Source organism: Mirounga angustirostris, unplaced genomic scaffold, assembly GCF_029215605.1.
Source record: "Mirounga angustirostris isolate CCGP_5_RB_7025 unplaced genomic scaffold, mMirAng1.0.hap1 SCAF_3, whole genome shotgun sequence".
Classification (NCBI taxonomy): domain Eukaryota; kingdom Metazoa; phylum Chordata; class Mammalia; order Carnivora; family Phocidae; genus Mirounga; species Mirounga angustirostris.
Window position 1 is genome coordinate 163535250 of NW_026991711.1, and position 13842 is coordinate 163549091.

At 37.3% G+C, this 13842-nt stretch overlaps 1 protein-coding gene and 1 pseudogene across 14 annotated transcripts in view; one reads left to right on the top strand and one right to left on the bottom strand.

The window, feature by feature from the left end:
- The window catches only part of ABI2 (abl interactor 2), a 169210-nt gene that overhangs the window by 8122 nt on the left and 147246 nt on the right, over nt 1-13842 (top strand). The gene's annotated exons all lie outside the window — the stretch shown is intronic.
- On the bottom strand, nt 1566-7089 carry LOC123838932 (large ribosomal subunit protein eL30-like; annotated as a pseudogene).

Genomic DNA, 13842 nt, shown 5'->3' on the forward strand with positions numbered 1-13842 from the left:
TGTAACTCCTATTTTGAACTTACATGTATGAGGACATTTATTTAAAATGCTAAGACATTTAATTTGATACAATATCTTTTGAGTATACAACCTTATAATCCTATGGTATTACTTTCAAATTTTGAAGGAGATTTTGTTATAATACAGAAAATTTGATACTACCTATAGTTCTTAATTTCTAAATATTCAGACTTGTATTTATATTAATTTTCTGTTGTTACAACAAATTACCACAAATTCAGCAGTGTTTTTTTTTTTTTAAGATTTTATTTATTTATTTGACAGAGAGAGACACAGCGAGAGAGGGAACACAAGCAGGGGGAGTGGGAGAGGGAGAAGCAGGCTTTCCACTGAGCAGGGAGCCTGATGCGGGGCTCGATCCCAGGACCTTGAGACCATGACCTGAGCCGAAGGCAGACGCTTAATGACTGAGCCACCCAGGCGCCCCTCAGCAGTTTAAAACAACACAAATTTACCATTTTATAATTGTGGAGGTCAGAAGTCTGCAGTGGGCCACAGAATTGCGTTCTTTCTGGACGCTCTAGGGGAGAATCAGTTTCCTTGCCTTTTCCAGATTCTAAAGGCTGCCCACATTCCTTAGCTCATGACCCTCTTTCAAATTCCAAGCCAGAAGTGGCATCACTCCAACCTCAGCTTTTGTTTTCACATCTTTCTGTCTCTGCTTCCATCATCACCTCCCTTTTCTCTCCCCCTCCTTCTGTTGTCACATTGCTTCTCTGACTCTGATCCTCTGTCTTCCTTTTTAAAGATCCACCTTGGGCCCACTCTGATAATCTTTCCATCTCATGTTAAGGTAACATATTCACAGATTCCAGAGGATTAGGATGTGTTCATCTTGGGGCGGGGGGGGGGGGGGCACTATTCAGTCACAATATATGAACATAGCTTTTCCTTCCTTTATCAGTAAATGGCAACTCTAACCCCCTTGATACCTGAGCCCAAAACCTTGGTACTGTCCTTGACCCTTCTCTTTTGCATTGGATTAACAAATAACTCTATTTTCACATGTCTGGATCTGACTTATACCACCTCCTCTGCTACCAGCCTGATCCAAGCCACCATTATTCCTCAGTTAGATTATAACAATAGCAGGAGTGATCTTTTAAAAATCTTAATCAGATCATGTTCTGTTCAAAACACTCAGAGACTTCCCTTCTCACTCAGTATAAGAACTAGAGTCCTTAACATTGCCTACAAGCCACGAATGATCTAGTTTTCTAGTATTGAATCCTCTCCTAATTTAATTCCTCTCCTCTCCTTTGCTTACTCTATTCCAGTCACTTTGGCCTCTTTTTTGAACATAACAGACATACTTCTGCTTCAAGACTTTTTTTTTTTTTAAGCGAGTGAGCACAATTGTGCACACTCAGATGGGAGGGGAGGGGAGGGGCAGTGGGAGTGGCAGGGGAGAGAATCCCAAGCAGGCTCCACGACCAGCACAGAGCCCTTTTCAGGGCTCGATCTCATGATCCTGAGATTGTGAACCAAGCCAAAATCAAGAGTTAGTTGGTTAACTGACTGAGCCACCCAGTCCCCTTGCCCCCCACTTTTTAAAAACAAGTTCTGACCACTTTTTTTTTTTTAAAGATTTTATTTATTTGAGAGAGAGAATGAGATAGAGAGAGCATGAGAAGGGGGAGGGTCAGAGGGAGAAGCAGACTCTCTGCCGAGCAGGGAGCCCGATGCAGGACTTGATCCTGGGACTCCAGGATCATGACCTGAGCCGAAGGCAGTCACTTAACCAACTGAGCCACCCAGGCGCCCTCTGACCACTTTTATTAAAGAAAAATTTTGCATGAGTTACTTCCACTAGTCTGTTCTGGCATGCTTCTAATGATATGGGAATCACCTGGATCGATGATAGCCAGTATACATACTCTGTAGTATTTACCACATGCTGTGCCTAATTTAATATTATTGCCACTGTAGTGATGGACACCAGTTTTGGCCAACATGGTGTAGTGTTCTATTTCAGATTTCCTCAAGGCTGGGCAGTTGTTGGTGAGGATGACCAGTTTTACTTTGCCATGTCTGATCATTTTCAGAGTCTGCTTCTACCTCAACATGCGCTTTCCATTTTTCATAAGGAATTGGAGCCTAGAGTTGATCAATTCCAGCAACTTTTTCATTTTCTTTGTGGCCATCATCTTCCTCCCTTAGGTGCACGATGGCCCCAACCAAGAGCAGCTGCCAGAGTAGCCAGATATGGGAAAGGTGCCTCAAGATTTTTTTACTTTGCATTTACCATTCCCTCCACCAGGAGTATTCATTCCCCAGATAGTTGTATCACTGGATCTTTTACCTTTTTCATGCTTTTGACCAAATGTCAACTTCTATTTTTTTTAACTTAAAAAAAAAAACTTCTAAAAATTAATTTTTACTCCCAGTATAATTAACATACAGTGTTACATTAGTTTCAGATGTATAATACAGTGTTTCAACAATTCTATACATTACTCAGTGCTTATCACAGTAAGTGTATGCTTAATCCCCTTCATCCATTTCACCCACCTCCCTACCCACCTCCCCTCTGGTAACCATCATTTTGTTTTCTATATTTAAGAGTCTGTTTTTTTGTTTCTCCTTTTTTTTGTTTCTTCATTTGTTTTGTTTCTTAAATTCAGATTTAAGGAGTGAATTTCACATATGAATGAAATCATATGATGCTGTCTTTCTCTGACTTATTTCACTTAGTGTTATACCATTTAGCTCTATCCATGTTGCAAATAGCAATATTTCATTCTTTTTTATGGCTGAGTAATATTCTGTTTTGTGTGTGTGTGTGTATACACAGATATATATATACACACACAAATTTGTATATATACACACAGATATATACACACACATATATAAAAATAGATACATATATTTATATATAAAATCATCTTTTTTGTGTGTGGGAGCTCCATTATGGGGCTAGAACTCATGACCATGAGATCGAGTCACATGCTCTACTGACTGAGCCAGCCAGGTGCTCCGTACCACATCTTCTTTATCCATTCATCTATCAATGGAAATTTGTGTTGCTTCCATAATTTGGCATTGTAAATAATGCTGCAATAAATATAGGGGTGCATCTATCTTTCTGCATTAGTGTTTTCATATTCTTTGGGTAAATACCCAGTAGTGGAATTACTGGATTGTATGGTAATTATATTTTTAATTTTTTGAAGAATCTCCATACTGTTTTTCACAGTGGCTGGACCAGTTTACAGTCCTCTATGTACAGTGTACAAGGTTCCCTTTTCTCCAGATTCTTGCCAACACTTGTTTCTTGTGTTATTGATTTTAGCTGTTCTGACAGGTGTGAGGTGATATCTTGGTGTGGTTTTGATTTGCATTTCCCTGATGATTAGTGATGTTGAGCATCTCTTCATGTGTCTGTTGGCCATCTGTGTGTTGTCTTTGGAGAAATGTCTGTTCACATCAACTGCCCATTTTTTATTTATTTTTTAAAGATTTTATTTATTTGACAGAGAGAGACACAGTGAGAGAGGGAACACAAGCAGAAGGAGTGGGAGAGGGAGAAGCAGGCTTCCCGCGGAGCAGGGAGCCTGATGCGGGGCTTGATCCCAGGACCCCGGGACCATGACCTGAGCCAAAGGCAGCCGCTTAACGACTGAGCCACCCAGGCGCCCCTCAACTGCCCATTTTTTAATTGGATTATTTGGTTTTTATTTGTAGAAGTTCTTTATATATTTTAGATATTAACCCATTATTGGATATATCATTTGCAAATATCTTTTCCCATTCAGTAGGCTTTTAGTTTAGTTGATTGTTTCCTTTGCTGTGCAGAAGCTTTTTATTTTGATGTAGTCCCAATAGGTTTTTGTTTTGTTTAGTTTTGTTTTTTTTGTTTTGTTTTGTTTTTATTTTTGCTTTTATTTTGTCGCTATGGCCGATGTCAGAAAAATTACTGCCTGTGCTATTTTCTAGGATTTTTATGGTTTCAGGTCCCACATTTAGGTCTTTAACACATTTTGAGTTTATTTTTGTGTATGGTGTAAGAAAGTGGTCCAGTTTCATTCTTCTGCATGTGGCTGTCTAGTTTCCCCAACACCATTTGTTGAAGAGAGTGTCTTTTTCCCATTGCATATTCTTGCCTCCTTTTTCAAATATTGACCATAGAATTGTGGGTTTATTTCTGGGTTTTCTGTTCTTTCTAAAAAATTTTTAAAGCTTTATTTATTTATTTTAGAGCAAGAGAGCTCACGTGCGGGAGGAAGTGGGGGGAGGGCGGGGGAGAGAGAGAATCTCAAGCAGATTCCCCGCTGGGTGGAGCCCGACCGTGGGGCTGCATCTCATGACCCTGAGATCATGACCTGAGCCAGAATCAAGAGTTGGAAGCCCAACTGACTGAGCCACCCAGGGATCCCTGGGTTTTCTGTTCTGTTGATTTGTGTGTCTATTTTTGTGCCAATACTGTACTGTTTTGATTACTACAGCTTTGTGGTATATCATGAAATCTGAGGTTGTGATACCTCCAGTTTTGTTTTTCTTTTTCAAGATTGCTTTGGCTATTTAGGATCTTTTGTGGTTCCATATAAAATTTAGGATTGTTTGCTCTAGTTCTGTGAAAAATGGTATTTTGATGGGGATTGCATTAAATCTGTAGATTGCTTTGGGTAGTATGGACATTTTAACAATATTTGTTCTCCCAATCCATGAGTGTGGAGTATCTTTCTATTCATTTGTGTCATCTTCAATTTCTTTCATCAGTGTTTTCAAGTACAGGTCTTTCACCTCCTTGGTTAAGTTTATTTGTAGGTATTTTATTATTTTTGGTGTAATTGTATATGGTATTGTTTTCTTAATTTATCTTTCTGCTTCTTTATTGGTATATAGTTATGCAGCAGATTTCTGTATATTGATGTTGTATCATGCAACTTGACTGAATTCATTTATTCTATAGTTTTTTGGTGGAGTCTTTAGGGTTTTTTATATATAGTATCAGATGACATGATATAAATTGTGAAAGTCATCTGCAAACAGTGAAAGTTTTACTACTTCTTTACCAATTTGGATGCCTTTTATTTCTTTTTGTTGTCTGGTTGCTGAGGCTAAGATTTCCAGTACTACATTAAATGAAAGTGGTGAGAGTGGACATCCTTGTCTTGTTCCTGAAAAGCTGTCAGTGTTTCACAGTTGAGGATGATGTTAGCTGTGAGTTTTCATTTAAGGACTTTATTGTGTTGAGGTATATTCCTTCTAAACCTGCTTTGTTGAGGGTTTTTATCGTGATTGGATGTTGTACTTTGTCAACTGCTTTTTCTGTGTCTCTTGTGATAATCATATAGTTTTTATCCTTTCTCTTTTTAAGTGATGTATTTTTGTTGATTGATTTGCAAATATTGAACCACACTTGCATCCCAGGAATTAATCCCACTTGATTGTGGTGAATGATTTTTTAAATGGATTGTAGGATTTGGTTTGCTAATATTTTGTTGAGGAATTTTGCATCTGTGTTCATCAGAGATACTGGGTAATTCTCTTTTTTTGTGATGTCTTTATCTGGTTTTGGTATCAGGGTTATGCTGGCTTCACAGAATGAATTTGGAAGCTTTCATTGCTTTTCTGTTTTTTTTTTTTTTTTTTTTGGACTCGTTTGAGAAGAGTAAGTATTAAGTCTTCTTTAATTAAAAAAATTTTTTTAAGTAGGCAACATGCCCCAAGTAGGGCTCAAACTCAAAACCCCAAGATCAAGAATTGCATGCTCCACTGACTGAGCCAGCCAGGTGTCCTGGTATTAATTCTTCTTTAGATGTTTGGTGGAATTCATCTGTGGAACCATCTGGTCCAGATGTCACCTTCCTTGATGACCCTTCCTGGTCTATATAGAGTTATAACATACTCTGTTTACTCTCCTTTTTGCTTGTACTTTTTTTTCACATGCTGTATTTTTCTTTGTATTACTTACCATTTAACATACAATGTTAAGCTATTTGTTTAATTTGCCTCTGTCTCCCCTGGCTGGTGAGCTCCATGAGGGCAGGGGGTCTCCTACACCCCCGCCCCCCGCCAGCCCCCTACCCACCTGAGAGAGGAAGGGGGTGGACGGGGAGAGGGAGAGAGAGAATCTTAAGCAGGCTCCACCCCAGTGCAGAGCTTGATGCAGGTCTCGTGAGATCATGACCTGAGCTGAAATCAAGAGTCGGATGCTTAACTGACTGAACCACCCAGGCGCCCCAAAGGGAGTCTTTTTTATTGTCAATATCTGGAACAGTGCCTGGGACAAAATAGGCATTCAATAAATATTTGCTAAAAGAATAAATTAGGTTTTTTTTCTTGTAAGCAGTAGAAAATACCCAAATGAGGTAGTGAAATAAATTAGTTTTCCAGAATGGAAGAGCTTGTATTTGTATGTACAGGTAAATGAAGTTGGTGAATACTTTTCATTTGCCTAGGATATTTAATATAGATGTGACCAACAGAATTGTAAGTGATATTTCACATGTGGCTAGTACTTTGGAGTTAATTCTGCAGTTGATTTGCTTTCACTTAGTGCATGGCTTATTCTATAGTGGATACTCATTAAATGTCTTAGTGGATCTCTCACTTTTTGGGTAGTGAGCAAGGGAGATATTCCTATTTTTATTAATTAATTAATTAATTAAAAAGATTTATTTATCTTAGAATGAATGGGAGGGTTGGGGTGGGGTGAAAAACCCAAGCAGACTCTATGCTGAGTATGGAGCCCAACGCAGGGCTCGATCCCACGACACTGAGATCATGACTTGAGCCAAAACCAAGAGTTGGATGCTCAACTGACTGTGCCATCCAGGTGCCCCGAGATATTCCTATTTAAAAAAAATCAGTTAAGTAAACTCAAGCTTAGCTGTGACCCTGTTAAACTAAAATTCTGTGAAGATAGAAATTTTGTTCATTTTTTTTTGTCTGTGTCCCTTGTGGTTTGTTGAGTAAGATGATTGAAATTATGACTCATACAATTTAAAATTTTTACATGTGTATATGTTTTTCTTCTTCATTCAAGAAATACGAGTATCTGTTCATGCTGGGAAATCATTGATAACTCATGGAGCTAACGGTCTAATTCTGTGACCATTTTGATTGCTATGAAGAGCCTCTGTTCAGTAAATTCTGAATTGGCGGGGTTTGGACTAAATATAACATGGCACTGCTTTTCTTTTGTTGTTCTTGCTGTTATTTGGCTTTATCTATCTATTGAACACTTTGAATAGAGGCAAGGAGATGCATTGTTAGGAACTTCCAGAACCTACAAAACAATATTGAATAGGGGAAGCAACAAGGGATGCCTGTGTTTTTCAATATATAGTACTACAAGTCTTCTGTCGGGAGATCATGTTTGAATAACAGTCCCTTCTCTTCTCCCTTAAACCCTTTTATTGTAGAAGAGCAGACCAGGTTCAGAAAAAGGACTTGAATAACTTAGCTTAATATATAGCACTGTTTTGAGAGAAGAAGAAATTAAAATTTATTGACGTTAAATTCATATTTTTTCTGGGTTTTTATCAGCACATTTGCTTATAATGTAATATGTATAATCATGAATTTTATTCATGTGCAAATAACAAAACCTCCATATAACAAATTTAATGTCAGCAGTTTAGTCGGTGGTGTAGATGTGTTATATACATGTAATGACAGGGCATTGTATTTCAATTTTTTCTTCTTTTGAAGTGAATAAAGACTGGATCACTTGTATTATTAACATGACTTTTTAAAAAAGATTAAAGTCCGGTTAATTCAGATCGGTTTAATATTATTTGATGTTATACATAAACTTTTTTGACACAAGATGTGTAAATTAGACCAGATCATTTTGGCTGCTACTTTAATCCTACCTCTATCTTTCCAAACGTAACTGTTCTCATCAGTTTGTTAAAAACCCTATTTAATTGATGTTTTGGGTTTTATTTTAAACAACATTGACATAACATAGAACTCACCATTTTAACTATTTTAAAGTGTAAAGTTCAGTGGTTTTTAATGTATTTATAGAGTTGTGCAGCCATTACCAAATTTAATTTCAGAACATTTTCATTATCCCAGAGAGAACTTGTACCCATTAAATAATCACTGCATGTCCCTGCACTCCCTGGCAACTGCAAATCTACTTTCTGTCTCTATTGATTTGCCTATTCTGGACATTTCATAGAAATAGAAACATAATATGTGGCCTTTTCTGTGTGACTTATTTCACTTTAGCATAATAATATTTTCTGCACTCATCCGTGTTGTAACATGTTTCAGTACAGGCATGCCCCAGAGATATTGGGAGTTTGGTTTCAGCACTGCAATAAAGCAAATACTGCAATAAACAAATGAAATGAATATTTTGGTTTTCCAGTACATGTAAAAGTTATTTTTACACTACAGTGTAGTCTATTAAGTGTATAGTAGGATTATGTCTAAAAAAACATTGTACATTTTGTTAAAAAATACTTTGTTGCTGGAGTGCCTGCCTGGCTCAGTTGGTAGAGCATGTGACTCTTGATCTTGGGGTTGTGAGTTTGGGTCCCACGTTGGGCTTAGACATCACTTTATTTTATTTTTTTAAAGATTTTTATTTTTTGACAGGGAGACAGCGAGAGAGGGAACACAAGGGGGAGTGGGAGAGGGAGAAGCAGGCTTCCCACTGAGCAGGGACCCCGATGCGGGGCTCGATCCCAGGACCCTGGGATCATGACCTGAGCCGAAGGCAGATGCTTAACGACTGAGCCACCCAGGCGCCCTTAGAGATCAGTTTAAAAACATACTTCATTGCTGGGACGTCTGGGTGGCTCAGTTGGTTTAAGTGTCTGCCTTCAGCTCAGGTCATGATCCTAGAGTCCTAGAATTGAGTCCCGCGTCCGGCTCCTTGCTCAGCAGGGAGCCTACTTCTCCCTCTGCCTGCAGCTCCCCCTGCTTGTGCTCTCTTTGTCTCCGGCTCTCTCTCTGATGAATAAATAAAATCTTAAAAAAAAAAATACTTCATTGCCAAAAAATGCTAACCATCATCTGAGTTTTCAGGGAGTCATAATCATTGGTCACAGATTACCATAACAAATATAGTAATGAAAAAGTCTGAAATTGTGAAAATTACCAAAATGGAGAGACATGAAGTGAACAGATGCTGTTGGAAAAATGGCACCTGTAGACTTGTTTGAAGCAAGGTTGCTACAAAATGTTAGTTTGTAAAAAACACAGCATCTGGGAAGCACAGTAGAATGAGGCATGCCTACCCTTCATTCCTACTATTTCATTATATGGATATACCACATTTTGTTTATCCATTCATCAGTTGGTATTTGGGTTGTTTCCACCTTTTGGTTATTATGAATAATGTTGCTATGAACATTTGTGTGTAAGCTTTTGTCTAAACATTATATTTTAAATCCTGTTGGGTGTACATAGGAGTTGAATTCCTGGGTCGTACGGTTGCACTATTTACATTTCTAGCAGTAGTGTATGAGAGTTCCAGTTTCTGTACATCTTTGACAATATTTGTTATTTGCTGCTTAAGGTTGTAGCCATTGTATTTGGTGTGAAGTGGTATGCCATTGTGGTTTTGATTTATATTTCCCTAATCACTGATAATATTGAACATCTTTCCATGTGCTTATTGACCATTCTTGGGAGAAATGTCTACTCAAGTTCTTTTATTTTTTCTTTGCTCACTTTTTAATTGTGTTGTTTACCTTTTTGTTGAGTTGTGAGAGTTCTTTATATATTTTGGATAGCATATCCTTATTAGATATACGATTTGCAAATATTTGTTTCTAGTTTGTCAGTTGTCATTGCACTTTCTTGATCATGTCCTTTGGAAGCCTGTCCTTTGATGCACAGAAGTTTTTAGTTTTTGTGAAGTCCAAGTTATTTTGTTTCTTGGTCTTTTGGTGCCATATTTAAGAAACATTGCTTAAACCAGGGACATGAAAATTTATACCTATGTTTGCTTTTAAGAGTTCTGTAGTTTTAGCTACAAAGAATATGTGGCTTATTGTATCTAACTTCTTTCACTTAGCATAGTAAACTAGGAGTTTATCCATGTTGTGTAGCATATATCAGTACTTTATTTTATGGTTGAGTAATATTCCATTGTATATAATATTCTAGTGTGTTTTATTTAGGTCTTTGATCCATTTTGAGTTAATTTTTGTATATTTTGTGTAAGGTAAGAATCCAGATTGACTGAGCCAGCCAGGAGCTCCATTTAGCATCTTTTCATGTTTTGGCCATCTGCATGTCTTCTTTGGAGAAATGTCTATTCATGTTCTCTTCCCATTTTTAAATTGGATTATTTGGTTTTTGGGTGTTGAATTGTCACATTTTGAGTTCTTGATACAGATTATTTGTGTGTTCTCTCTTTTTTTCCTGATTAGTTCTGGCTAAAAGTTTGTCATTTGTATTGATCTCAGAGAACTAACTTTTGATATCAGTGGTTTTCTTTAGTGACTTTCTGTTTCTTTTTATTGACTGTGCTCTCATGTGTTATTTCCTTCCCTCTGCTTTTCTTTGGTTGGGGGTTAATTTATACTGCATTTTCTTCTTTCTTAAAGTATAAACTGATGTCATTGGTTTTCTTCCTTTCTAATATAGACATTTAGGGCTATACATTTTCCTCTTAAGTACTGCTTTAGTGGCATCCCACAAATCTTAAATTCCCCCCCCGCGACATTTCCCCCAACACTCTCATTTCTCTTTTAATGGCTTTTGTTGAGCAATGAGTTATTTGGAAGTGTTATTTAATTTCCAAAGATTTGGGAATTTTCCATGGATCTTTCTGATAATGATTTTTTTTTTAAGATTATTTATTTGGCCACCTGGGTGGCTCAGTTGGTTAAGTGACTGCCTTCAGCCCAAGTCATGATCCTGGAGTCCCAGGATCAAGTCCCACACCTGGATCCCTTCTCAGCAGGGAGTCTGCTTCTCTCTCTGACCCTTGCCCCTCTCATGCTCTCTCTCTCTCTCTCATTTTCTCTCTCAAGTAAAGAGAGAGAGCACAAGTGGGGAGGAGAGGGAGAAGCAGGCTTCCCGCTGAGCAGGGTCCTGCTGGAACCCAATGTGGGGCTCTATCCTGGGACCCTAAGATCATGACCTGAACCAAAGGCAGACACTTAACCGACTGAGCCACCCAGGCACCCCTCTGCTGATGATTTCTAATATAATTCTTCTATGGTCACACACTTTGACTTGAATTCTTTTAAATTGTTTTGAGACTTTTTACTGGCCTATAATAGGGTTTAATTTGGTTAATGTTTTGTGTGCATTTGAAAAAAAATGTGCATTTTGCTCTTGGAGTGTTCTCTAAATGTTAATTAGGTCAAAATGGTTAATGGTTAATGGTGGTGTTCAGTCTATTATGTTTACTTTCTGTGTATTCTGTCAATTTGAGAGAGAGTTATTGTGATCTTTGACTGTACCTGTGGATTTTTCAATTGCAAGTCTATCAAGTTTTGCTTCATGTATTTTGGAACTTATTATGTATATAAATGTTTACATTTGTTTTCCCTTTATGAATTAGCATTTTTATCAGAAAACTTTAAAAAATCTATGGTCATTTTTTTTCCTCTGCAATCTACTTTGTACTTTTGTAGCTACTTCCATCTTCTTTTGGGTAGTATTGTATAGTATCTTTTCTCATTCTTTTGTTTCTATGTTATCTGTGTCTTTAAAGTGTATTTCTTAATATTTTATTTGAGAGAGAGAGTGTGTGTGCACTAGCAAGAGAGAGCATGAGCCAGGGGGAGTGGCACAGGGAGAGGGAGAAGACTCCCCACTGAGCAGGGAGCCTGACATGGGGCTCTATTCCAGGACCCTGAGCTCATGACCCGAGCTGAAAGCAGATGCTTAACCAACTGAGCCACCCGGGAGCCCGTAGAGTGTATTTTTTTTTTTTTTTAAAGGAGCATATAGTTGGGTTGTGCTGTTGTATTTACTCTAACAATCTCTTTTAGTTGGCATGTTTAGATTATTTACTTTTTGTGTGACTAGAGATATGTTTAGGTTCAATTATATCACCTGTTTATTTTGTCTCATCCTTTCTTCCCTTTTTATACCTTCATTTGGTTAGAATAATTCTCGTAATTCTAGTGTATCTCCTTTGTTGGCTTATTAGATGTAACTCTTCGTTTTCCAATTCTTTTTTTTTTTTTTTTAAAGATTTTATTTATTTATTTGACAGAGAAAGACACAGCGAGAGAGGGAACACAAACGGGGAGTGGGAGAGGGAGAAGCAGACTCCCTGCCGAGCAGGGAGCCCGATGCGGGACTCGATCCCGGGACTCCAGGATCATGACCTGAGCTGAAGGCAGTCGCTTAACCAGCTGAGCCACCCAGGCGCCCTGTTTTCCAATTCTAATGGTTATTTTAGGACTTGTAGTACTTACCTCAATTTCTCTTCAGGTGTTGTTATAGCACTTTTTGCATTGCTTGAGAATCTTACAGTATTATACTGCCGTTTCTCCTTCCCATCTTTTATACCGTTGTCATCATACATTTTATGTTCACATTTGTTATAAACCTTGTAATATATTTTTCTTAATTTTTGTTTAAATAGTTATCTTAAAAAAAATTTAACTTAAAAAAAATCATATATTTACCAATGTAATTACAATTTCCACTTGTCATTCTTTTGTGTAGATCCATGTTTTTAACTGGTGTTATTTTCCCTCTCTGCCTGTCCTATACGACTTCCTTTAACAATTCAGTGCAAGTCTGTTGGTGATTATTGTTATTATTATTATTATTTTTGTATGTTTGAAAACATCTTTCCTTTGTCTTTATTTTTGAAAGGTGATTTTGTTGGGTATAGGATTCTGTGTGGACTGTATTTTATTTTTTATTTTATTTTTTAATTTTTAAAAAAATTTTATTATGTCATGTTAGTCACCATACAATACATCATTGGTTGTGGACAGTATCTTAAAGATTTTATTTATTTTAGAAAGAGGGTGCATGAGTGGGGGAGGGGCAGAGAGAAAGGGGGGGAGCGAGAGGGAGAGAATCTGAAGCAGATTTTGTGCTGAGCATGGAGCCTGATTCGAGGCTTGATCCCATGATCCTGAGATCACAATCCGAGCCGGAACCAAGAGTTGGACCCTTAACCGACTGAGCTATGTGGTCAGTATTGTAAAGATGGTGCCCCACTGTTCTCTGGTTTACATTGTTTGAAATGAAAAATTTGCCTTCGTAGTTTGTTCATTTTTAGGGTTATGTCTGATTTTCCCTTGCTGCTTGGAAGATTTGCTCTCTATCACTTTTTTAGCAATTTGATTTTGATATGCCTTCATGTAGTTTTCTTTCTGCTTCTTGTACTCAAGATTCATTGCACTTCTTTGATCTGTGAGTGTAGACCTTCCATCAGATTTTGAAAATTTCCGTGCATTTATTCTGTCACATATTTTTTTTTCTATCTACTCCCTTTTCTGGGAACTTCAATAACATATATTATGCTATTTGAGGTTGTTCCACAGCTCACTGATTCTCTTTTCATTAAGTTTTTTTTTTTTTCTTCATGCTTTTCTTTTTCATTTTGGAGAAATTCTCTTCTTATGTCTTCAAGTTCATTAATCTTTTTTTGTTTGTAATGTTTTCTGTCATTTTTGAATGTATTCTTTATCTCAGACATTAGAGTTTTCATTTCTGGGAGTTCAGTTTGGTTCATTTTATATTGGTCAGGTCTTTGCTTAACTTTTTAAATGCATAGAATATGGCTGTAGTGATTATTTTAATGTCTTTGTTGCTAATTTTAACATTTGTGTCCATTTTAGATTGGCTTCAATTGATTTTTCTCCTCATTATCAATATATTTTCCTCCTTTTTTACGTTTGGCAACCTTTGATTATCACTCGTGAT